This window comes from Lygodium microphyllum, chromosome 11 (assembly GCF_053477565.2).
Source record: "Lygodium microphyllum isolate KBCC chromosome 11, Lygodium_microphyllum_v1.1.10, whole genome shotgun sequence".
Lineage (NCBI taxonomy): Eukaryota > Viridiplantae > Streptophyta > Polypodiopsida > Schizaeales > Lygodiaceae > Lygodium > Lygodium microphyllum.
In genome coordinates, this window is record NC_141145.1 from 84,194,119 (window position 1) to 84,222,044 (window position 27,926).

The window sequence follows — 27,926 nt, forward strand, 5'->3', positions numbered from 1 at the left end:
ACATCATTTTAAAATCAGCAACGTGCTTATTCACAATCAGGCTTTTAATGCTTACTCACTAACACATTGCGGCGATGAAAGGATAGCACCGAGATAACACTCATGCTACTATCCTCTTAATTAAAATAACACGGACTCTATGACATGATGTGCATCAAAAAATCAGCAACAATCAGCACGCAAATCACACCATTCAAACCTCCCAACCCCCCACGTTTAGGTATTGCTTTCGTTGCACAGGTGTAGAGGTTCATTTTAGTATGTTTTGATGTAGAAAAGCAATAAATCACAAACTTTAATAAAGAGATAGCGCAAACTGAGGCTAAACCTCATGCTCTACCACTACCACACATCCACAAACAATTCTCATATTTTTCCTTATTTTTTCAATATGTATTTTTGTTTTTTCCCTTATTTTTCCCATTTTCTTGATTTATTTGGTAATAAAATATATTATGTTCTGGTTTTTCTTACTCCAATCACTTCATCATACTAACATTCAATTTATCTTCCATATTCCCCCCATGGGAACACTTTTTACCCACCCGAAACGGAAAAACTACAATTTTGCCACTTAAAACCCGCATTTCGGGTTTATGGGAATTAAATAAAGCATGTAAATCATTGCAAAACCAAGATTTTCTATTAAATAGCAATTACTCATAATGCAAACAGCACACAAATAAATTTTCATCCAATAAGAATCTAATTATCATCATAAACTATCAAAAATCATTCATTTTCTTCATAAAAATGGTCATACCGTGTTTTTACGTAACCCCAGACGCTGCATGCATAATCAGCAGACGGAGCCTCCATTGCTCTCAATCCAATGCTGCACTTCAATCTTCAGCATCTCTATCCATTTCCATCACCATTTTCTTCATTCTCCACCCCGGATTCCTTCATTAAGATGGCACACATGAACAGCCCATAGGGAAGAGAGAGAGGGAGGAGAGAGAAAGACTAGATCTGGTTCTCTTCATCCAGTCCACCATTCCACGCGCGAAGGGTGGTGATATGCGCAGCCCATAGAGAGAAATCAAGGGCCAATGTCAGTCAGATAGATTGTATTCAACCCCCATGCTTCATCCATCAAGAATGGAGCGCAAATTTCGGCGTAGTTTCTTCACGTCCTCCTCCCCACGATTTCACGTTTTTTTATCTTCTATGCATAAAATTTTGAAGGGGGGGTCAAAGGCTCCAAAAGGGAAACCCAATTTTGGTCACAAACTTGTCCACCTTTTCGAATCTTGACCATTTGTTGGCCATTTCCCCGTCCGGCATCCAATTCGAACTCTTAAAAATCCTAAGCGTCTGGCTTGACATCCTGCATTGACTAGCAACTCCTGATATCCCGCACGGTAGTCGAAAAAATTATCAAAAATCCACAAGTGTCGCTCGGTCGCCTTTTAAAAGTCATCTTTCACTTGGTGCTTAAAATCGTCCTAGTTGGAACTGCCGCCTTCGATGTTAAATATTTTTCCCATAAATTCCAGATTTTTTGGCAAATTTTAGGCACATCCCGGGCTCAAATCTCCGCTCGCTCGAGTGCCTTTTAAAAGTCGTCTTTCACTTGGTGCTTAAAATCGTCTTAGCTGCAACCGCTGCCTTCGATGTTAAATATTTTTCCCCTAAATTTTGAATTTTTTGGCAGATTTTAGGCACATCCCGAGCTCAAAACTCCGCTCTCATTGGCAACCACGGGATAGGGCGACTTAGCCCGTCGAATCCCACAATAGATCTGCACAAAGCAACCAAAGGAAGCATCAAGTTGATACAAAATAGATACATATTAAAACACAGCACAGTGCTCACCCTACCCCCTAACAAAACCAAGGCATGAAATTCACAAGGAGTAGGCCTAGCATACTCTGATAGAAGGTCCGAAGCTAGTCACTAACCGACTGCTCCAACACAGCCAAACTAAAAAGAACTATAAAAGAGGTCGCCCTAAGTGGTGGTCTGAACTACCTACCTAAGTAAGGACAACACAACCAGGAGCTCCTACTAGGCGAGGACTTCTATAGCCTGATCAAGAAGTATTTTCTTTTAGCACATTTCTTCTTTTAGGTTTTTATTTCTTCCATACTCGGGCATGTAAAAAGGAGGGAGCTGAGCGTAGTGACCCAAGGAGAACAGGGCATCGGCCTCGGGTCCTGTCTCGGTACCCAAGAACCTACCAAGCCCTAGCAAGGCGACACTTAATCCTTTTCTGACGCTCACTTTTATTTTCGCTCCAACCTTCCTTACTTTCTTCTTTTCCAGTAAGACGCCACCCCTAGGAAGACAAGGCATCCGCCCCGGGTCAGACTCGTCCCCAGGAACCTGCTAGGCCTTCGCAAGGCAATGATCAACTACTTCCAAATTTTCCTTTCTTTTTCCTTTCTATTTTTATAGAGGTTAGAACCCCTTTTTACACACCTTTGTATATATTTATTTTCCTTTAAGATATTTCGGGTTTTTTGTCCTCTATATCATCATCATTTTTCTTCGGGCAGGCTTTTCGAGCTGCCTCACAACTAACAAGAACTCCTAGAATGGCTACCTAGCAGGCTAGTAGAACAAGGTCACTAGAACGACTTCGAAAACAGGTCTTTCGATGCCTAGCAATATCATTACAGGAGGCAACGACTACTCAGACCTCCCTCAGACATACCTAACCTAAACCTGGGACTTCATGCCTTGGACGCCGGTCCCCAACAAGAAAAGAAAATCCCCCACAAGTACACAGACACATATAGCATAAAAAACACGGTACTCGAAAAAGGAGAGATATCACCTGGATAGGGCCACAAGAAGCTTCCACGCAACAAAGGCTCCTTCCAAGCTCTTCTTTGAACCTGTCTAGCATAGAACTAAAACAAGAAACCATTAACCGCACCTGCACTAAACAGACAATTGGCCCTCTTGGCCTAATGAAATAAAACATTTCACTACAAAAACGGATCGGGCCTCTTGGCCTAACAAAATATGGACGTAATATCCAAAGCAACTAGCCGTCCTAGCTTAAAACTAAATAGGTCATTTTAGTCCAGGTAATACTGATGTCCTTGGCATATACATCACACCCTATCAGACTATCCAGGGTGCCGAGGATAGCATATCATAGGTCGACTAGCCCCATACTACTCATGCAAGTTAGCTAAAAGCTTGATCTTTTATTTTTTGATCTTAGGTTTTTTGTAGAGCTACAAATCCAAGCCTTTCCACAAATAACTCATCAATAAGGCCGATCCCTTCTTGGGCACTATGAGCTGAATGAAAGGCCTCAGTGGGCTCGCATGTCCCACATTTAGTTTCATCCGAATAAACTGGTCGTTCAAGCGGCTGAGTGGCTCCTTTGGTAGAAATAATCATAACTTTGTACTCATTCGAACCTCCCCTATTTGGGTTTTCACATAAATTAGTGCTGCGACCCAAACTAGGTAGAGCTTCAAGCCTAGGCACATCACATGGGTGTATCCCAAGGCAATGTATATTGTCAGATGTATATCCAGTCTTATCCTCTTGGGGGTTCGACAAAATATATCCAGATGGGATCCTTGGCCTTGCACCCGACACTCCTGCCATATTTTTGGAGATTTTGGGTCTCCAAACCCATCTCACATTTCCCTTAATATTCTTGCATTTCCTCAATTTGCTGCACTAGTCTAACGAACTCAATGAAAACTTATCCCTATGGCCAAATGGCCTCACATCCTTATGACGTTTGTGAAGCACAGGTGGACTTTTAGCATTTTGCATCCTCTTTACAAAAGATGCATTTACTTGTTTACATCCATACTGCAAATTTTTTTCCATAAGAACCATGCTTTCACTAACGGGAACAACATCCACCCGGAAGTCACCAAAGGTCTCTCAAGAGCCTTACTAGCAAAAAAATTAGAACCACACACAGAATGCTTATCAACACTCATAGGTCCATTGGTTCTATCCATGTTACCATCACAACTACCTCTCGTGGAAGTGTTGCAAGCCCTAATGGGACTTACATGGCTTGGAACCTTTTCACTGAGAGGCATGTCATTACTACTCATAAAATGGCCATTTTCTGCTTTGAGATTTTGGGCACCAAGGTTCCCCTCATAGGCTGCCTTAGTATCAACAAGTGATCTGTCTTCTTGCAGAAATGGTTGGAAGCTAGGATACACTTGTATTGAGCAGGGAAAACTCCAAAAGTTTTCCCAACATCTCTGAATATGACCCTCATAATCAATGGCATGCATTTTTTTTCCCTTAATGACTTAGGACTCCGTAGTCCCACTTGGATTTGTGTACTAATCTCTAAGCCATTCAGAAAGAGCTCACATAGCACATCATCTAGTAGTGCATTGGCTCTTCTTGGCCAAAGCTTAAGAGTACTATCAAAGGCTCTAGCATACTCTTTAACAGAAGGATAAGACTCCTGTCTAAATTGCATAAGCTGCCCTAAGACCTGAATCATAGGGAGCTTCTTTTCATACTCATCTAGAAATCTATCACAAGACTCCTCAAATGATTTGATCAACCCTCTTGGGAGGCTCCAATACCATTTCCTTGCCTCTCCCTTTAGGGTACTTGGGAATACGAGCATCCGATGTATATCGTCGAACCCACTTGCAATGCAAGTTAGGCCATATTCTCTTAAATGAAGCATCGGATCCTCATTTGGCAACCCATAAAACACTCGGAGATCCCTATAAAGAGGAGGACATTGAGTCCTCCACGTTGGGATCAACACTGGGTCATTAAAATCTTCATATTCATCACGATCTAGGTCCAGCCTCTTAGGATCTTTAACCTCTTCCATCCCCACCCTTTTCGGTGTAGGGAGGTTAATACCCTCATTGACATCCCTTTCTGCTAACTCACTGAGTGGTCTAGGGAGTCCTATAAGTTTCAACATGTCATTTTGATCCCCTCTTAGAGGATCCTCCATACCTTTCGCTTTAAAAAGAAAGTCCATAACGAGTTTATATAAGAGCTTTTGGTCCTTATCTAAAGTAGATTTATCATTACCACTTCTTAAGACTTGGGAACCGTGCCTTTTAAGCAACGGTTTTTCCTTGACAGCTAGGGCTTCTAACATCCTTGTGATGCCTACTATGTTGTCATGGTGGCCCATTACACGAGATGTTTCAACCACAAGCATATTCCATCGTATATCAGCACTTTTCCATGGCATTATGGCTTTAGCATGATAACTTGTTGATGCCATAACTACCCTAGTTTCCAACATGCTTGTATCATGCCCTCTAGGTTGATGGATGGTTAAACATGATTTCTCTTGGGTAGAGACCACACCAAGGCGAACCTCGGCCCATGCCATCATATTAGAGGATGGGGTAACCACTAATTGGCTACTCTTTTCATCACATAAATTATCTTCTGCAGAGAACTCATGCTCTACATAACTAACTAAGTCCATTAGTAAGTTTTGTATGGGGAAAGCCAAGTTTTTCCATCCTTGAACAAACCCCATTTTATGGATAATTTAGGGCCCCTTGAAACCCTAGATTCGAAAACCGCCACTTATAGGCAGCTCCGGCAGACGCACCATTGATGGGACCTAAAATGGGCCGGCACTGGCTATGGCACTAGCCGCACCTCATGCTCATAATAGACAAACACCCCCTCACGGCTTCGCGGACCAGGAGCGTCAATTTGCTGCCAAAGGACAAACCGTCCTAAAGCCTAATCTATGCGTTTATAGTTTTTATGGTTTTGTAGTCCAACGTTTCCCTTTGTATAAACTCCATAGAGGGAGAACCCTCACACATTGGCAATAAATACCACGATAATCACATACATGGGAGGCAACCTCTCGGTGGAAACACCGCAGTCCCACTGCAGCTCTCCTACGTCGCAGGGATTAGCCCCTTGATGTGCTCCTCAACATATAAAACAAACGAACAAACTCCACTTTTCATTTCGAATCCAGGAGATATACCATGTTTCCTTACCAAATAATCCCACAAGAAACAAACGTTTATCCTACGGCTTAGGATGCCTTTCCACACTCAACGTGAGTCATTGTCATTGAAAATAGGTGCTATACATCCAGGTTTCTTTATTCCGATACAATGATCATTATGCACATGCAAAATGAATGATTCTAAAGTTCTCAAACATCATTTTAAAATTAGCAACATGCTTATTCATAATCAGGCTTTTAATGCTTACTCACTAACGCATTGCGGCGATGAAAGGATAGCACCGAGATAACACTCATGCTACTATCCTCTTAATTAAAATAACACGGACTCTATGACATGATGTGCATCAGAAAATCAGCAATAATCGGCATGCAAATCACACCATTCAAACCTCCCAACCCCCTACATTTAGGTATTGCTTTCGTTGCACAGGTGTAGAGGTTCATTTTAGCATGTTTTAATGTAGAAAAGCAATAAATCACAAACTTTAACAAAGAGATAGGACAAACTGAGGCTAAACCTCATGCTCTACCACTACCACAGCTCATGATGGTGTTGTACCTCTGACTAGAGAACAACGCGTGCACCATCTTGGCTTGGAATTGGACTTCGAGATTCAGGATATTCACCAAGTTGATGTCGTTGTTGGTGTGGACATTTACCTTGTCCATTCCTAGCAAGGCATATACATCCCTCTTCGGCTTCCTCTCTACTTTATTCACCAAGCTCAATGCCTTTTCCACCAGCTTTAGGGTCAACTCAATCTACACTTGGTGAGTTCGCTCTCCCTCATGCACATTTACAGTGCCGTGGTTCCTTTGGAAAGTCCTCAGGAACTCTACATAGTGGAAGTAGTCCATCCCCTGGCTTACTGCTTCCACATATCTCTACAGATTGCATTGCTCGGTTATCTGCCTCACAGCCCGCTCTTCAATGGCCACGTCTTCTAGGAAGATATGCTAGAACTTGAACTGGTTGAAGGCTCGTGTTTCCACTGAGAGCACATATTTTGCCTGTTCTTCTTCTGAAAAAGGCAATTTACCAGCCTTTTCTTGGCCTACCATGATGGGTGCCTATCATGAAGTGTTTTTCAGGATAATTACAAGCAACATGAATCGACTGCATACTTGCTGAATTGAAATGCTTGAGTGTAGAAATAGACTTTTTTTTTTAGTAGCCTATAAATTTCAAATTTTATTGACATTTTCCTCAAATACAAGTCATTGCATCCTACCCTTGCAATGCGTGCTTTTCCTTTATTGTTTTCCTTATGTGCTTGGTTTAATTCACCTTACCCCCTCCCCCTTCAAAAATGAGGAGAATCCTTCCTAGGGTTAAAGGGTTAGAGGATGAAGGGTCTTCAGCACATAATGTTAGTGTTTTATTTTTGCATGAGCTAGGCATAGAAATTCGGATTATATTCTAAATTAGCATAGCTATCCATATCGAAGGGGCATATGCCTACATGCGTAATGTAAGCGAGAACATCAAGCAAGAAGTCACCAGAGTCCACTTGGCTAGCAACATGCAACTCCCCCTCAGTGAGGATGCAATCTAAATAAGGATGTCCCTTAATGTGCTCTTCTAGGGGTCAATTACGAATGGTAGTCAATACCCTATAGGGGAAGTTGGAGCTACATAGGTTGGGTCATATTCTGATGCCTTGATTGCGCATCATTGTTCAACGTGGGTCATTATTTGGCATCTCTCTAGCTCCTATTGCAATCGTATAGTGTACCATTTTCGCAAAAAGGAGGAGTTGCTGTCAGCAAGCTGTTTCAACTTCTCGATTTCCTAGTTTGTGGCCATGATCATGTTCTTACTGTCAAGATTGTGGGAGAGAAGGAAAGAGTCTCACTTGTAGCTTTCTTGCTTGCACAATGGGAGAATACACACAAGGGTGGAGGCTGAAAACAGTTTTCCTCTTCTTAGTTGTGTAAGCTAAAAAGAACTCTTTTACAAAGAAATAGAAGAACCCTATATATGGGTATCAAACCAAACTCAACTAACTAAGGTGGCATACTAACTGAGCCACAAACTAGAGCAGATAAGGATAGCTGTCATCTAGCTATTATTCATGGGCGGTGTACCAACCGCATCTACAACTGACAAGTCGGTGACATAAATGCACAACGGTCACCCTGGCATACCACAAGTGGAGCTCGATATCTCAACACTCCCCCTCAATCTCAATCCCAATTCCTGCACACCAAGCAGGTCTCTGAACTTGCGCAGCTTCTCTCCGCCCAATGCCTTCGTAAATATGTCAGCTACCTGATCCTCTGTGCTGACATAAACTAGATCAATAAGACCTAGTAAAACCCTCTCCCGCACATAGTGATAATGCACCTCAATGTGCTTTGTTCTAGCATGATAGACTGGGTTATTTGCCAGGTGTATACTGCTCATGTTGTCACAATAAATGACAACTGGCCCATCTGTAGGCTGATGCATATCATAAAGTAGCTTATGCAACCAAGCTACCTCACATGCAGCCATTGCTGCACCCCTGTACTCAGCCTCTGTGCTCGACAAGGCAACTGTAGGCTGTTTCTTGCTGCTCCAAGTGACTGCAGCACTCCCAAAAGAGAACACATATCCACTGGTAGATCATCTATCACAAATACTATCAACCCAATCAGCATCAGTGTATCCATGCAGCTGTATCTGAACCCCAGTCTCATAAAATAGTCCATACTACAATGTGGACTTCACATACCTGAGTATGCGTCTAGCTGCATCCAAATGCGGTTTCCTTGGAGCCTGCATAAACTGGCTTACCAATCCAACAGCATAGCTCAAATCTGGCCTGGTAATACTCATATAAATCAAGCTTCCTACTATGCGTCTGTACATAGTAGGGTCTTCCAAAAGCTCACCTGCATCTGCGCTCAGCTTCACATTCTGCTCCAAAGGAACTGAAATAGGCTTACAGCCTGTCATCCCATATTTGGATAGCATGTCCAATCCATACTGCCTCTGCAAGAGCTGTATCCCACTTGGTGATCTAATCACCTCAATGCCCAAGAAATAACGCAGCTCTCCCAAATTCTTCATCTCAAACTTCTGCTTCAATAGCATTTTCACATGAAGGATATCTTCATCACTGTCACCTGTCATAGTCAAATCATCAACATAAATGACAAGTAGCATAATACCTTTCTCTGTTTTTCTCACATAAAGTGAGAAATCTGCCTTGGAAATATGAAAGCCAATAGTGACAAGATACTGTCCTTTCTTGTCAAACCATGCTCTAGGTGCTTGCTTTAAGCCAAACAAGGCTTTCTTCAACCTGCAAACAAACTCAGGATGAACAACATGCATATAACCTAGTGGCTGCTCCATATAGACCTCTTCTTGCAAATCACCATGCAAGAAGGCATTCTTTACATCCATCTGATGTAAAGACCATCCCTTTGATGCAGCCATAGCAATGACTACTCTTACGGTTGCCATCCTTGCAACCGGATTGAATGTTTCTTCATAGTCAATGCCATATGTTTGTGCATACCCCTTGACTACTAACCTTGCCTTGTATCTGTTCACAGAACCATCTGCATTGTGCTTCACCTTATAAACCCACTTACAGCCAATTGCATTCTTACCTTTAGGCAAAGGTACTAACTCCCATGTAGCATTTGCTTCCAAGGCATCCATTTCTTCATCCATGGCTTTCTCCCATTTTTCTTTTCCCATGGCTTGCTCAAAAGAAGTGGGTTCTGGTTCCTGTATCACTTTGACCATATATGCATAGTGAATGGCTGTAAATCCATCATATTTCAGCCTATCCACAGGATACCTAGCTCTGGTAGACCTGCGCAAAGTAGGCTCACTCTCAGGTGCTCTCAAAACATCCCTGGTCTTCCTTACTCCAGATGTAACAATAGAAGGAATACCCAACTCATCATCAATGCTCTGTTCTGAGCCACTGGATTCACCATCCACATAAGAGTGACCTGCATTCACATCAAACATGGGCTGATCTACCTTCTCTTTTCCTTTTTGTGAAACCTGCATACCACTATCTGCATTGTTTTGAGGAGATTCTCATGATCTCAATCTGCATGTCCATGGCGAAGAATATGAACCACTGCTAGAGGACACTCCAGGTCCACTAATATTTTGTGACTGCTGCTGTGAATTCTGAGCAACATTACCATTTTGTGCATCTACATCATCAATCACATTTACTGGTTTATACTAGCTACTCGTCTCATCAAAAACAACATCTCTGCTCACTGTAAACTTACGAGTAGAAGGGTTATAGCATCTATACCCTTTCTACTGCTACAGAGAGTAACCAATTAAGATGCACTTCTCAGCTTTTGGATCCAACTTGGATCTCAACTCATCTGGCACATGAACATAGGCAATGCAACCAAAAATTTTTTAATGAGAAATATCTGGTTTCCTACCAGTATACCTCTCCTCTGGAATCATCCCATGTATTGTTGCAGTGGGGGTCCTGTTCATTATGTAGACTGCTGTAGCAACTGCCTCAGCCCAATAAAAATCAGGTAGGTCTTTTTCATTGAGCATGGCACGAGATACCTCTCCAATATGCCTGTTTTTCCTTTCTGCAATTCCATTTTGTTGTGGGGTATGACTGCATGAATATTGCTACTTTATGCCATGCTCCTGCAGGAACCTTGCAAACTCATTTGAGAGGTACTCTCCCCCTCCATCTGACCTTAGGCATTTTATTTGCAGGCCTGTTTCTTTTTCAACCATAGCTTTAAGAGTTTTGAAATGCCCAAAAACTTCACTTTTCTTTTTCATAAAATACACCCAAACTTTTCTGCTATAGTCATCGATAAAAGTGACAAAATAATGACAGCCTCCAAGAGATGCAGCTTTAGTAGTCCACACATCAGAGTGGATTAATTCCAATGGCTTCTTACTCTCTTGAACATGTCTAGGAAATTGTTTTCTTGCATGTTTTCCAAACTGACAGGCTTCACATACCTTATGCATTTCTGCAACCTTGAATTTAGGCAATCCTACAACAATGTTTTGGGCCTGCATTGATTTAAGTCGCTATACATTAACATGACCAATGCGTTTATGCCAGATATCAATATCTCCAACTACACCGGTCCCATGTGCAAACATTGTTGCACTCAATTCAGGCATGTCTGCATCCAATGTAAACATTCTGCCCTTCTTCTTTCCTTTTGCTATCAAGCGACCTTTATTTTTCATATCCTCAACAAAGCATCCATGAGGATTAAATCTGACCTGCAAGCCCTGCTCAACCATTTGACCAACAGAAACCAGATTCTTGGTGACCAACAGAAACCAGATTCTTGAGGATAGGGTGACTCAGCCCGTCGAAGCCACGAACATATCTGCACATAAACAACCAAAGAAGCATCAAACTGATACAAAACAAATATATCATAAAACTCAGCACAATGCTCCCCCTACCCCTGGACAGAACCAAGGCATGACATCCACAAGGAATAGGCCTAGCATCATCTAATGGAAGATCCGAAGTGAGTCACTAACCAACTGCTCCAACACAGCCAAACTAAAAAAACCTATCAAAGAGGTTGCCCTAAGTGGTAGTCTGCACTACTTACCATCTAAAGACAACACAACTAGGAGCTCCTGCAAGGCGAGGACTCCTATAGCCTGATCAAAGAGTATTTTCTTTCAGTACATGTCTTCTTTTAGGGTTTTTAGTTTATCAACATACTTGGGCATGTAAAAAGGAGGGAGCTGAGCGTAGTGACCCAAGGAGAACAGGGCATCGGCCTCAGGACCTGTCTCGGCACCCAAGAACCTACCAAGCCCTCGCAAGGCGACACTTGATCCTTTTCTAACGCTCACTTTTATTTTCGCTCCAACCTTCCTTGTTTTGTCAATTCATTTTTTTTTTCAACAAGAAGCCACCCCTAGGAAGACAAGGTATCGGCCCCGGGTCTGATTCGTCCCCAAGAACGTACCAGGCCTTCGCAAGGCAATGCGCAACTGCCTATACAGTTTCATTTCTTGTCTTTTCTTTGATAGGGGTTAGAACCCCTTTTTACACACCTTCGTATTTATATTCATCTTAACGGATGTACAAGGTTTCTTGGTATTATCATTATTAGCTTCTAGCAGGCTTCTCTAACTGCCTCACTACTAACAAGAACTCCTAGAACGGCTGCCTAGCAGGCTAGCGGAACAGGGCCACTAAGACTTCCTTCTAAAACAGGTCTTTCGATGCCTGTCAATGTCTTTACAGGAGGCAATGACTACTCCGACCTCCCTCAAACATACTTAGCCTAAACCTGGGACTTCATGCCTTGGTTGCCGGTCCCCAACAAAAATGTGTCCCCTCGACAAGTACAAATACACATATAACAGGAAAGAAAGGTACTCGTAAAGGAGAGGTATCACCTGGATTGGCCGCAAGAAGCTTCCATCGCAGCAAAGGCTCCACCAAAGTCCATGAACCGCGAAACCTGTCAAGCACAACACTTAAACCAAAAACCCCCACTAAACGCACCCGCACTAGACAGGGAAATGGTCCTCTTGGCCTAATGAAATCAAACACTTCACTACAAAACTGAATTGGCCCTCTTGGCCTAATGAAATAAAACAATACTACATAATATCCTCCTGGAAACAACTATGATAGACATCAAAGCATACCATTCCCAGGGGAACAAAGGCTCGTAGCCCCTAGACTAGGTGCATTAGATTATGACCTATCCCTCCTGCGTATATTGCAAGAGGTGTTCGCATCACATGTCGTCGAATCAGTCTATGGGTCCAAGATAATAAAGGCAGATGAGTCTTGCTTACCCTCTGCATCACCCAAATCAACCATCGTCTGCCAAAGAGGGCACGTTCAGAAAGCATACCCCACAAACGACCAGGTCCTGTCTCACCATCAATAGATATATTGGGACAAGGGCCACAATTAAAGAAGAGGTCTTCTTCATACGCAAAATTAGCCAAAGAATCAGCAAACTAATTCCAATTCCGTGGAATCAGCTGAAAAGACACTCTATCGAATTCGCCTAGTAGGGCTATGGCAGTATGATGGTACATGCAAAGGATGGGGTTTCGTACCATGTATGTCCCATTGAGTTGATTTAAAACCAACTGAGAGTCCCCTTTCACCAATAACTGGCAGATACCACCCTTCTTTGCAATATTCAAACCCATAATCAGGGCTTTGTATTCTACCATATTATTGGTAAAATTCACCCCAAGATAAGCAGCTAACTTCATGACAATGCGTCGGCAGGGGTCTCGGATGACAACTCCTACACTTCCTTTTTTGCATGGACCCCTGGACGCCCCATCAAAGTACAAGGTGTACGTCCATAAAGGGTTTACATATCCTGCCATCCGGAACTCTACTCGTAATTATATGGTAATCGAAATTCAGCATATTCAACGGGTGGACTGTAGGCTCCATCCCTCCATCATCATTGAATTCAACAGGGATGCTCGTCAAAATTTGTAGGCAGTGATGGCAGAAGACCTTGATCTCCCAAATAAATGTCCCGCCTTCTTGCTCGGTCACCTTATATCCTTTGCTCCACCAAATGAGCTTTCGCTGATGATACCTCTGTTCCAAATATGGGTGTTCTAAATAAGGGATCAGACGACCCATCAACCCTTATCACGATTTCCTTGTAGATGTTTGATCGATCTCTCCTAGACCTGCAAGGCAGTCATAGTATTAGTGCAATCAGAAATAATAAGGTTTAATCTTATTAAGATTAACCTTATTTTTAAATTCTATCCCCTCAAGGTCAGCTAACAACACTGTGGATTTATTCTTTCCTATTCTAACGATCCTATAGGGCCTATCCCATTTGGGCTCTAGCTTGCCTGGAAATAATTCACGTCGTGCATCATAATACAGAACAAGCTGTCCTTTCTTGAAGGTGTATTTCTTGGCTTTGATGTCGTGTAATTGCTTCATTCGGCGCTTCGCAACTTCTTGGTGCAATAAGCTCCGCAACTTAAGCTCATCTAAATGTGCCAGTGTCGTCAAGCGTTCAAAAAGTGCGTCTTCATTGCTCAAAGAATGATTGATGGCAAACCGAATAGTCGGCAGTTCAATCTCTAAAGGCAAGACACACTCCTCCCCATATACTAACTTGAACGGGGTATGGCCAGTGGCTCATTTGAAGGTCGTATTATAAGCCCACACTACCACGTATAACTTTTTATCCCAATCCCGTTTCTTTTCCGACACAATTTTGGACAGGATGCCCACAAGCTGCTTGTTGGTGCTTTCAACTTGCCCATTGGCTTGCGGATTATATGGGGTTGTCTTGTTATGCTTGATTTGCCACATCTCTATCAAACCTTTAATCACCTTATTCAGGAAATGGGTTCCGCAGTCCGACACTAATTCTTTCGGTGGACCAAACCGGCATATTATCTACTCTAAAATGAAACTAGCAGTTTCTTTAGCATCGTCTTTCCTTGTTGCACGTGCTTCTGACCACTTTGTGAAGTAGTCAGTTGCTACAATGATGTACCTCTTTTGTGTAGTCGATGACGGAGTAATAGGACCCACAAAGTCTATTCCCCACTTCTCAAATGGAAGGATCGCCATAATAGGGGTGAGTGGTCGTTTCCTATTCTCTCGACTATCATGTCGTTGGCAAATATCACATCGCTTAACATACGCAAACGCATCCTGGAAGATGGCAGGCCACCAATAACCTGCTCTTAAAGCCTTTTGTACTGTGAGCCGTCCAGCAAAATGGCCACCGCAAGCAGAATCATGGCACTCTTCCAAAATGAATGGCACCTCGTCAGGCATCACACATCGGCAATAGATGTCATCAAACCCTTGCCGATATAATGTACCTGTGATCAAGGCAAACTTTAACGCTTGCTGCTTAATTTTCCTTCTCTCAGCTTTAGATAAGTCGGATCCCGCCTCTCCCGTCGATAAATAATGCGTTATTGCAGCATACCAGGAGGGAATAGATGCCGTATCTATTTTAAACAACAACTCCATGTCACTACCTTCAGCCACAGATTCTTTCGGCTCCCCAAAGTCCACAAGACATTCCACGATGCCTTGCAACCTTGGTGGCTTACTCTTGATTTCATAATCAAATTCCTGCAAAGTGATCAACCACTTTGCTAGACGATCAGGCGGCTGTAGCTTATTCATCAATAATCGAAGCCCCTCCGCCTTTGTATAAAGCACGACTTTCTCATAGAGAATATAATGCCTGAATTTCTTGGTCCCAAAGACCATTGCTAGACACAATTTCTCCATGTAATTATAGTTGATTTCGGATACCCCCAGCTTCCGGCTAGCAAAAGCAATCGGGTGGTACCACTTCTCTTCCCAAATTTGGGCTAAACAGCAGCTGATACTATACATGGTGGCTGCTGAGCATATATAGAACACCTCACCTCTTTTAGGTGCTTTTAAAACGGGCGCTCTTGCTGGCTCTTGTTTCACATCCTCGAATGCTACCTTACAAGGGTCACCCCATACAAACGAACAGCTAAAGGACAATAAATTTGTAAGCGGCAACGTTCTTTCTGCTAAGGCGTTGATGAATCTACGGTAGTAACCAACCGAAGACAGAAAGCTATGAACTTCCTTCGGAGTGCGTGGTGGACCCATGGCAACTATAACTTTGACCTTCTCGGGGTCTGTCGCAATTCCTACCGAACTGACCACATGACCCAGCAATAGCCCATAAGGTACTCCAAAAACACACTTCCGTGGGTTTAGGGCGATGCAAAATTGTCTACAGCGCTCAAAGCATTTTCTTAGAATGATCAGTTGCCTTTCTCTCACGGTGGCAGCCCCTAAGTCATCAATAAACACCTTCAACTCTTCAGGGGATATGTCACCGAATGTCTTATCTGTCGTTCATTGCCACGAACCAGGCGCATTGCATAAACCAAAGGCCATCACATGGTATGCAAAAGTACCAAATACAGTGATGAAAGTTGTTTTCAACTTGTCCTCTTCTGCAATTGCCATTTGGTTGTATCCTGCAAAGCAATCCATAAACGAATATATCTCCCTACCCGCTAATTGATCCAAAATCTGGTCAATAAATGGCAACGGGTAGTAGTCCTTAACTATCTGCTTATTCAGCTCCCTAAAGTCTACACATAAACGGATTTGATTATTCTTCTTCTTTCTAATCACAACTGGCGAACACCATTCCGTGTGTTGCATAGGAAAAATCAAACCCGCTTTTCGAAGCTTCTGTAACTCTTCAAACAGGCTGTCCCTCAATTCGAAAGGCATAAGCCTTACTTTCTGCCGTACAGGACGACTGCCCTCCTTCAACGGAATTGTATGAACATCAAGACTAGGAGGGATGCCTCTCAACTCATCATAACTCCAGGCAAAGATATCACGGAATTCCTGGATCAAGGCCACATAGTCCTCCCTTTCTACTGTACTGAGCATAGAACCTAATTTGATTGGCCGCGAATCATCAAGCGTACCAAGGTCTAGCTCGATAACATTTGCATCTCTTATATGATCTTGGCCCTCTATTGGCTCATTCAAAGTGATCTGATAGATGTCTTCCGTGGTGGATCCCTCTTTAGACTCATCACTCGATGATGTCTCACTGGCAGATAAATCTTCTAATGTCTCCAATTCTGTAGAAGATAGAGGAGCTCTCTCACTCTGCGGAGACTCAGGATAAGCATCAACTACCACACGATGGGCACCTCTGCCGAATATTAGTCGACCGGCGTGTATATCTACCTGGCAGTCCGCTTGCAAGATCCAAGGTCGTCCGAGTAATACTTGGTAACTTGGACGGCCTGCAAAATGAATCACCCTAAAGTCCAACAGGCATTCTACATTTGCAACAGTGACATGGACCTTAGTAATGCAGCCTTCCGGCTGTCTCAAACTATCATCTGCCATTCTGAGAATTGTGGAGGTATCTTTCTGGATCGCAAGACCCAACCTTTCCATCAGTTCAGAACTCATAATGTTAACACATGATCCCGTGTCGACAATGGCATAATCTACTAATATCCCATCGACATAGGCTGCAACCCTTGGGCAATGCTTCTCAGCATGCTCGAACCAGTCATTACCAACTCGCGCAATACCCAAAGGTTCTACGATATATCCGGTACGTAGAATCTTTCTAAATTCCTTACGTACTCCTGGGGAAAGCTTAATAAGCTGTAAAAGATTCACATCCGGCTTGACTTCGCAAAGAGAGCTCGCCAAATCGAATTCATGATAGTTCGATAGAGCTCACTTTTCACACCAAACCATCCACTCTTTAGGTCGCTGAACCGGCTTTATTGCCTCTTTCTTAACTTTCACCTTCTTCTTTGATGGTTCCTTATTGGCTTTACTCTCTACGGGCTTCAAAGGTCCCCCTTCCATGGAAGGATCCAAAACTTGCGTTCCTTTGTCGCCTTGTTTAGGGTTTCCGTCGACAGGCTTATCCTTGTCGGCCTCTCTACCCTTTTGACCTCTTGTAAGGATAGCTCGCAGATTAGAGGTTTCAGCATCATTAACGCGTAGAGCCTCAATCAAACTAACCCCACTACCACTTGGTAGCTCCTCCACTGTAGTCTTTGGTCGTTGAAGTATTTGTTTAGGCCCATCTTCTCGCTGGGAATCATTTCCTTGGGCACGATGATTAACAGGCCCTGGTTTCCGACATCCTCACTGGAGGGAACTGATCTTACTCCAGTTAGTAGCTGCTAAATGGCCGGATTTTCCACAGATGTCGCACTTAACATTTGGGCAATTCCTTGGATAGTGCTGCCCACCACACCATTTGCAACTAAACCTCGAAGGTGCACCCTCATCTGGGTATCTACTTCCTATCAAATTTTGTTTTTTTTTAAGGAAGTTGACATCAACGGCTATTTGTCGATACTGCTCCGTAATCATGTCGGTATAATGCTTCATCATGTCCTTAACCTCGCCCAGAACATTGGAAGAACTCGACTCATAGCCTTGGTCATTACCATGCCGTTCCATCGGCCTAACAATTCGATTAGGCACTGGTTGTTGAGTCACAGGCATGGTGTTAGAATTGACCGCCTGGCCTCCACCACTTGGAGCCATTTGACTGCCCGTAGGCATCGACATGCTAGGGGGAGCTGGTAATAAAGGGACATTCTGTATCATGTTCCCTCTCCCATTAGGGTTAGCCATCGCTATCCCTTGACCACTACTGCCATTGGCCATTGCCATATTGTTTCCCAATACTAAACCCATATTCGAATTGCCTCGAGAAGCATAGGCTGCTTGTAGTCGGGATTCCACCTCTTGTGCTCGTGTAATGGCAGTATCTATATCCCCCAAGGGAACACTACTCAACTGCAATTGGATATTAAAGTCCAAACCATGAAGGAAATATTGCAATTGGGCAGCTGCGGGGATAGGAATAGAGGTGTCCAACTTATGGAAAACCTCTTTTATCTTCTTCGCATAAGCACGAATATCCTCGTGTGGTTCTTGGCGGGTCACGTTGAGTACACACAACCAATATTGCCCACCCCTTTCAGGGGCAAACTCCCTTCGAAAAGCTCCATAAAATGCATCAATGTTCAATATGGTTCCGGCTTCTAAACCATGATACCATATAGCGGCTCTTCCTTTGAGAGTCATATTGAAGAACATCATTAAATGTCCTTCCTCTTGAATGCGACAATTAAACATCAGCTTTTGAAACTCCCTAATGTGGAGTTCCGCATCTTCCTCAACTAACCCATTAAAAATGGGTAGCGGGTAACCTAGAGCCGGCAAATCCGTCATTCCTGCTGGAATTGCAATAGGCTGCGCCATGACGAGGATTGGATTGGCACTAGGAATAGGGGACGGTGGGGTTACACCTCCCGTACTTGATGTAGACTGGCTTATGGCAGGAAGGGGAGCACTAGAGCTTCCACCTTCTTCTAACTTGCTGCTTGTGGCTCCAAGACCACTAGATCCACTCCCTCGTAAGGGTTCAGCACCGCTACGCTTAGGGGAATATCTCCTAAAAATTTCAGCACATCGCCTAGCTCTTTCGTCTCTTTCTTGCTTTTGGATTTCTGCTAGACGATGCTTATCAATAAATAATGGATCAATCTCAGTATCCTTTGGCATACACTGCTAGTTAGTCCCTAGACAACCAGGATTCGAGAACCGCCACTTTTAAGCGGCTCCCGACAGATGCACCACTGATGGACCTAAAAACGGGCCGGCACTGGCTCATGCACTAGCCGGGCCTCATCACTACGCATAAGACAACCCCTCGGCCTCGCGTCCAGGAGCGTCTATCAAAATCTCTGCCTTCCTAAACATTGCGTTTGTAATACGTTGTAGTCCAACTGATCCTAACCCAATATTACTCCTCAGAGGGATTCCCTTTCACATAGCCAAAAGGCTCGAATCACATACACATGGGGTTCCTCCTACGGCTGAATGCCGTCAACCCTCTGCGACTCTCCTACACCTTGGGGATTGACCCCTCGATGCGTCGCTCAACATCTAAACATTTCGCACAAAAGTCGCTCAAGGTACCAAATAAGCGTGTCCAGGAATGTACCATTGTCCTTACTTCTCTTTCCCCTAGACCCCACGACTAGCCTACAACATGGGTACCTCACTGCCTCTCATCGTAGGTCAGGTTCCAATAAACCAATTGCAATGCATGTCCAGGAGCTGGTCACTGATATTTTCTAAATTCTTTTCATGCTCTATGCATTTGGTGGATGCCTAGTGCTCAAATATTTAGCAAAACAGTATCGTGCACAAGTGCAAAAACATTCTTTTAATGGTTTCCAACTACCGTTCATGCTTCGTTGCATGGGCCTAGCACCGAGGTGATCCTCGTTCTACTAAGCTCTTAATTTTAATTATCATCCGTCCTAAATGCTATGCATAGAAATCAGCAACTTTCCCATCATCTCACACGGCATTTAGACATATTTCAACTCCTCTACCCTTCCCCGTTTAAATATTGCATCGTTGGATAGATTTATAGGGTATTTTACCATCATTTTATGTGGAAAAAACGGAAAAAGACACACTAGAACAAGAAGGTGGGGTTGAACTGAGGCAAATCCTCATGCTTCAGTCCCCACAAACATCCACAAACATTGCTCTTATTTATCCTTATTTTTCGAAACCCAAAATATATTTTTTTCCTATTTTTTAGGGTTTTTCCACCCTTTTCTTGTATTTTCTCTTATTTTTATGCATTATTTAATTACTGAAAATTCAAAACAGGTTATGGGCTGTGGCCCTTAGTTCCTTCTTGCAGAAAAGTGAAAGTTTAGTTGGTGTTCCTATTTACTTTCCCATTTTTATGCCAAAAAAAACCTCATTTTTCCTTGATTTTTCATGTTTTACGTGTTTTAATGTATTATTTTGAACCACAAGATGCATATTTTTCTGATTTTCTGATTATAACCAGCAAGAACTCATGGAAAACAGCAACATAAACAATTTTTAGCCCACATGAACGACATTTCATCAATCAAAAGCCATAAAAACTTAAATTTCCTTTGAAAATTTTAAATTACCGCTTATTTGTGTGTTTCGGGTTTCATGTCCATGGCTGCAAATCTGAAAATCAGCAGCACTTCATGTCCAGCACAATCACCAATCACCATTTCCAGCCCGTGGAGCAATCCGATCCATGCCGGACAAGCCTCCATCATTCTTTCTTCTTCCTTCTTCTTCCCACATGAACTTGCCTTTAGAAGAGAGAGGGAGGGAGGAGAGAGAAAGACTAAAATCAGAGATCTTCAAAGAGAGCATCATTTGACGGGCGAAGGGCGGCGAAGTGATTGGCATCCAGGGGGGAATGAGGGGCAGTGATCAGTTGGCATGGTTGTTTGCAGGCAGGAGGGAGCATCTCCATCAACATGGCGCATTTTTCGGCGCCTGTTGATGGCGCCCTCTCTCCACGATTTCTCCTCTCTCAAGTGCATGAAACTTTCATGTGACATTTAAAGTTTGGGCTCCCAAAGGTCACTTGCCCACTTTGGCCAAATTTTGTCCACCCCTTCGCATCTTGACCGGTTTCTTGGCCATTTCCTCGTCCGGACTCGGAATCGAGCTCTGAAAAATCCTGGGCGTCCGGCTTAGCATCCCGCATTGGCCAGTAGCTCGTGTCAACCCGCACGACTGTCTGAAAAATTATGAAAAATCAACAAGTGTCGCTCGGGCACCTTTAAAGCACTTTGACACTTAAAATCGTCCTAGATCGAGCCACCGCCTTTGACATTGAATATTTTACCCTTGATATTCATAATTTTTAGCTATTTCTAAGCACTTCCCGTCACCTAAATTCCACTCTCAAATGCGTTTATACCAGATATCAATATCTGCAACTACACCGGTCCCATGTGCAAACATTGCTGCACTCAATTCAGGCATGTCTGCATCCAATGTAAACATTCTGCCCTTCTTCTTTCCTTTTGCTATCAAGCGACCTTTATTTTTCATATCCTCAACAAAGCATCCATGAGGATTAAATCTGACCTGCAAGCCCTGCTCAACCATTTGACCAACAGAAACCAGATTCTTGGTGATATTCGGGACATGAAATACATCGGACAGGTATTTCTTTTTCCCATCCTGCATAGACAAAGGAATTTTTCCAATCTGCACAATAGGATGTGCAGTATCATCACCAGTCTCCACAAATCCTGGTTTTTCCATTTTTCTTGCATCCTCCATCCATTCTGCATGACCTGTCATGTGGTTTGATGCACCTGAGTCAACATACCACACATCGTTGCTTTCTTCTGCACTTGTCACAGAATTGTTCATGTGCTGCACCATAAACAAATGCTCATTTCTGTCATCACCCTGTCTACTAGAAGATGCATAATTCCCTTGTTGCAATTTTCCATTCATGATGTCATTCTGCTTTTTATAGCAGTCTTTAGCCATATGACCCATTTTACCACAGTAGTAGCATTCAACATTGCTGTTTGCATTTTGGCCTCTTTGCCATCAACCACGACCTCTTTGGCTCCCCCTGCCTCTAGAGTTACCACGTCCTCCTCCATAGGACTGGTTTTCTTGAGTTTGCTGCATAATCTGATTTCTACCACGGCCTCCAAATCGGCCTCCTCTACCTCTGCCTCTACCTCTTCCAGCATTTGAGTAGAAGACAGCTTCTTTTGAAGTTCCTCCTGAAGAAGATGCACCACCATTTCTCTACTCCTCAGAAATTAGAAGAGCAATCAACTCCTCAAAATCAGGAAATCTTTCACGGACAGAAATGGATGTTCGGAACTGTGCATAATCCTTTCCTAGACCATTCAAGGTCACAGAAACTAAATCATCATCTTCCACTGGCGACCCAATGGAAGCAAGTGCATCTGCAATCTTCTTCACCTTCATGTGGTAGTCATTGATGCTCATACTTTCTCTTTGCACATTATGCAACTCTTGCTTGAGCTGCATTAACCTGGCTTGCGTATTTGTGCTATACATTTTTGACAAAGTATCCCATGCCTCCTTTGGCGTACTTGCATCCTGAATATGCACAATCATAGAGTCTGAAATACTGATAGACAGCAGTACATAACTTTCTTGGCTCTCTCATCCCATGCTTTGAATGCCTGCATTTGTTTTTGATTGGGAACATCAGGAAGAACTGGTTCTTCTTCATTTCTTGCAACAAATTCCCAATATCCTTTTCCCATAAGGAAATTCGTCATTCTAAACTTCCATGCTTGGAAGTTGTTCTTGTTAAGATTTTCAGTTACAATCTGTGAAAGAGAATCAGACGCCATTACAGAATACTGCAAAAAATTCTGTCACTGCAGAGAACACATCTTCAGCCTCACAAGGGCAAATCTACAAAACTGACGAAAGTGGTATTTGACCACACAGTCACTTCCTAGTGACGATTTTGCATCAACATGCAACAAGGATGATTCTGTAACTCCCAATGTCTCTGCGCACAGGCATACGATGCAATTTCTACAGTAACATTTCACCGATCTGTAGAACAGTGGCTGCACAGCATAAAACTGGGCCTTTTCCTGAGTGCGTGCAGAAAACTTCCGCCTCCAAAACAGGCCCCGAAATGGCCTCAAATCAAAAAAACAGGGTCGCCAAGGGCTAAAGCCTTCTCCCGCAGCATATACTGCCCTCTTGCTTCACCACGAAGGGCGTCTCAACCTGAGACAATGCACTCTTGCAATTTTCGGCTGTGCTACCTGCAGAGATCTGCTCCCAAAACAAAAAATGAAAGCAACACTGCTCCTCTTACCAAAACACCGCAAGCTTGGCTTGCTTTCTTGAGCTCCTTACCACGAACAAGGCTCTGATACCATGTCAAGATTGTGGGAGATAAGGAAGGAGTCTCACTTGTAGCTTTCTTGCTTGCACAATGGGAGAATACATACAAGGGTGGAGGCTGAAAACAGTTTTTCTCTTCTTAGTTGTGTAAGCCAAGATGAACTCTTTTACAAAGAAATAGAAGAACCCTATATATGGGTATCAAACCAAACTCAACTAACTAAGGTGGCTACTAACTAAGCCACGAACTAGAGCAGATAAGGATAGCTGTCATCTAGCTATTATTCATGGGCGGTGTACCAACCGCATCTACAACTGACAAGTCGGTGACATAAATGCACAACGGTCACCCTGGCATACCATGAGTGGAGCTCGATATCTCAACACTTACTATACGACATAATGAGACGTTGTTTGATTGCTTGTTCCTTGGATATCTTAGTTGCAATTAACTCCTTAGCTACTTTGAAAGCCTTAATGAATACAAATTTCGACTCCTCTCAAAAGCAAGGGAGTGTTCGTACTTCTGTTGCTATGGGTTCTTCCAAGAGGCCTAAGTTTAGTCGATCATAGCTTTTACCCAATGTCATGAAAGTAGCATCCAAGCATCGGAGGCAAGCAACCAATTCATCCCCTATATTTTCAGCTAAGTCTGCAGCCAAGGTGAGAATTGATCGTTGCTCATAAGAGGGTCTAAGGCCGATGGGTGGTTGAGGTTTGACATCGCTAGAGAGTTCAACAGCTAATGATTGCTAGTTGGTTTGCTCTTGGGATTGTAGCTTGGTGGCCTTATGTTCAACGGGTTTGGTTGTAGCTGCAATTGACATGCTACTAAATGCTTTTGAGATTTGAGGGGTATCATCTATGCAAGATGGGGGCATTTTGTTGGTGGTAGGCTGTGATTTTGGGTGATAGATTGGTTTAGGTGCTGTTGAGCTAGGTTTTAGCCATTCTATGGACTTGGCGGCTCGATTCTCTTATTTTTCGAGTTTTTCTAACTCAATGTTTCATGTGGCCAAGCTTGAGAGTGGGAGATGAGTAGGATCTTGGGTTGTTTTGGCTTTAGGTAGCCAAATCCAAAGGTTACCCTCATAGTAGCCTTGCGCTTGCAATAAGGTCCTGGGGACCCATCGCGACTTGACTGTGAGTCTTCTTTTATAGGTTCATCTTGGCCTCCTAGGTTTTGAGTGTGGGCCATTAGCCTTGTGAAGCCGTGGGTTTCTGTCTCTAGGTGGCGGCCTCTACTACTTAGGTACCCATTTGAACAGAGGTTCATGGGCTTCAACATTGGGTTTAATGGGTTGTTGGCATTGAGGCTTGGCAGGTTGTGACGAGTCACGACCCCCCTCTTTACTCTTGATAGTGGGTTTCTCTACCGGTGGCTTTATGGACTTGGAAGGAGTCACACCGACCTTGCTGAAAGTTGTAACTATGAAGATATTATCCATGACAAGGTGGATGCGCTACGACTCGTAGTCGACATTGCAATGAGCTTGCTTCTTAAAGGTTTGTCCTAACAATGACTTTGTGCCTGCATCTTTAGTGTTGGGCAACGCATAGAAGATTATTGGCATGCTTTCAGACTCGATAGAAACTGCAACCTTGTACTTTTCCAAAAGTGTGTAGGGTTGCCCTCCATAAGGGGTGAGCTTAGCATTAGTGGGCTACAATTGCGCTTTGCCAATTTGGGTGCCAATGGTCATGGGTTAAGACATTAAAATCAACTCCCTCGTTGATCAATGCGCTGATGGTGCATGTGTGCTTAACAGTGACCTTCATTCTTAAGTAAGCTTGTGGTATTGCTTTCTCATCCTCACCGTCAACCTCAGTGATAGTGGCTACTCATATGTGGACAAGGGATGCCATGATTGGAGGCTCATGCAAGGGGTGTGAGGGGGAAAAGTACTTCTTTATGCGGCTACCATTGAAGAAACCTATGCCCTCGCCTTCCAGGGTTTTGAGCTCTACGTTGCCAGTTCAACTGATGGTTTGAACCTTAAAAGGTCCTAGCCCCCGAAACTTTAGCTTTTGCTTATGTCCTTTGACTGAGTACAACAATGCTAAGTCATTCATCCTGTTCAAATTTATGTTACGTGACATGCTCGTCAAACCAGCGTTTGCGTCTTTCCTTTTCGCATATTAGCACATGGGTGACTAGAAGCCGGGTTTCTGATAGAGGCATTTGAGTTCAATCAAGCATTCTGTCCATGTCTCGTTCCCATCCCATCTCTCTTGAAGGGCTATCTTGAGGCTTGGTACGAAGAATTCCAAGGGAAGGATTTCCTCTATCCCATATGTCAATCTAAAGGGGGTCCTACAATCGTCTTGTAAGCCATGTGGTAGGCCCACAAGGCCACCATTAGCTTGTTATCCCAATCATTGCGTGAAGCAGAGATGACTTTGGTTCGAACATTTATCAAGATTTTATTTGTGGATTCAGCTTGACCGTTTTCTTGAGGATAATAAGGCCAGGATTTTCAATGGATGATTAGAAAGGAGAAATGAGGTGAGCTATCACTTTGTTGATGAAGTGTGTGCCTTGGTCGAGCCGCTAACTAGTTCAATGAGGTAGCCGAATCGTGAGATCACTTGCTCCCATAGGAACTTAGCAGTGGTCCTAGCGTCATTCTTTCTCATAGCTCGTGCTTCTGCCCATTTTGTTAGATAATCAGTGGCCACAATGATATATTTAGCTTGCAAATATTGTGCCACAAGACTACTGGATCTGATGAAGTCAATCCCCCATTTCTCGAAGGGTTGTCGTGTGATAATTGGGGTTAGCTCCATGTGATCCTTATAAATTGGAACTTTAGTTCATTTTGGCACTCATCACAATGCTTCACAAACCGTGTTGCATTTGGAAGAGAGTAGGCCACCACACTTACGGGTTGTCCCATCTCCACTAAAGTGTCCTCCTACGATTCTGTCGTGTGCCTCTATTAGTATGTCATGCATCTCATGCTTACACATGCAGCTGTGCAGTAACCCATCTTGCCCCAGCCTATAAACTTGACCTGCTATCAACTAATATGGTTGGATCTTTAGGATGAGCCGTATGACTATGTAGGCAAAGATACCCCATTCCGTGGCGAAGGCAGTTTTATGCCTATCATTAGGATGTACTTGCACTTGATTGTATCCAGAGAAGCCATCTAGGAAACTATAGGTCTCTTTGCCAACCACTCTCTTGAGCATGTGCTTGGTGTATGGTAGTGGGTAGTTAATCTCTCTTTGTGGCTATGTTTACCTTCTTGTAATTGACACACGCTCTAATCTTTCCATTCTTCTTTAACATGATGACTATGGGGGAAACCCAGTCAGTGTGTTCAATTTTGTAGATGAATCTTGCTCTCATTAGCTTGTTGATTTCTTCCTTGACAGCATGGGCGTGCTTTGGATTCATGGGGTATGGTCGGTGCTTGACCGGTGTTGCATCAAGTGTCATGGGTAAGTTGTGAGTCACCACACTCGGGTCTACCCCTTTGAGCTCTTCTAGGAACCAAGCAAAGACGTCTATATACTCCCGCAAGAGAGCAATGAGACATGTTTCCTCTTTCTCGGTCAAGTCATTGGCTATAAAGATAGGTCATGGGGTCCCCCCTTCCCTGGCTAAATTGACCTCCTTGACCTTGGCGGGTCCCTCGATTGGTTTGCTTACTTGCCCCTGTCATTTGGCTCCCCAAAAGATCACCACCCTATCTCCCTTTTTGAACTTCGTGAATTGTTTTGGCAAGTCTTGCCATTTTCATTGTTCTTCTATCTGTGTTTCTTTAGGTAGCTTTTGTCGTTCCTCCCTTAACCGTCAGTGTCTTAGGTGGATGGGTAGGTCTCCCTTGGTGCGTCTAGTCTTGGGGGGTTGAGGTATTTCGGGATCACTATCTGAGCTGATCTTCAATTCAAAATCAAACTCTCCATCTTCACTAGAAGAGGGGCTCTCTCCTAGTGGTCGTAGCTCTAAGGGTGAGTCCGTTTGCAGTAGTGGTGCATAGCTCGATTTGCATGCTCGTAGTTGATTGCACCTATTTACTCCAACCAAGTTTGATCGCAGTCCTTGCATTTGACTCCTTTCTCTACCCTAAGGGCACTTTGTTTGTGTGGTCTAGAGTCTACTCGTATCTATTCGATTATATGTCCCCTAGTGTCGTATTCTATGGTATCTATTGCCCTTCTGCTATCATCACTGAAGGAACAACAATCATCATATTCATCATCAGAGCTATCTGGTTGTTCATCATTCTCCAATTTTTTAAGTTTCTCCTCTTGCTGGTCTAGGATTAAGGCCCAATTATATCTCAAGTTTAATTCGTGCACCTTGGACCATAACTAGTTAGGCTTGTCTAAGAGGTCTTGGAGTGGCTTGAGATTTGTGGCTGGATTGCCATCCAATGTGTTGTCAAAATCCTAAGATTTCCAAGAGCTCTCGTCTATTACTCGGGACTTGGAATGTGCGATAGGGTTGGTTCTTCCATGTAGGCTTCCAATCATCATGCAGATTCGCACTAAGGGTGTCCTTGGATTTGCCGGTTGGCTTGATGGCTTGTTCGTATTCCTTAGTGTTTGAGAAGGGTAGGTCAATGGTAGCAAGAACATATATCCAGTCTCGCTCATCTTCAGGGCATAGGATATTCTTGGTAAGGGTCCCAAAGGATCCCCTAGTCTATTGTGCCCTTCAGCATGGTGGAGATGGCATCTAGGTCAATAGGCGTAGTCGTCCATGTGTCCATCTCCACTCTTACAGCCTCTGTTCGATTGCCCAAGGAGATACAACTGTT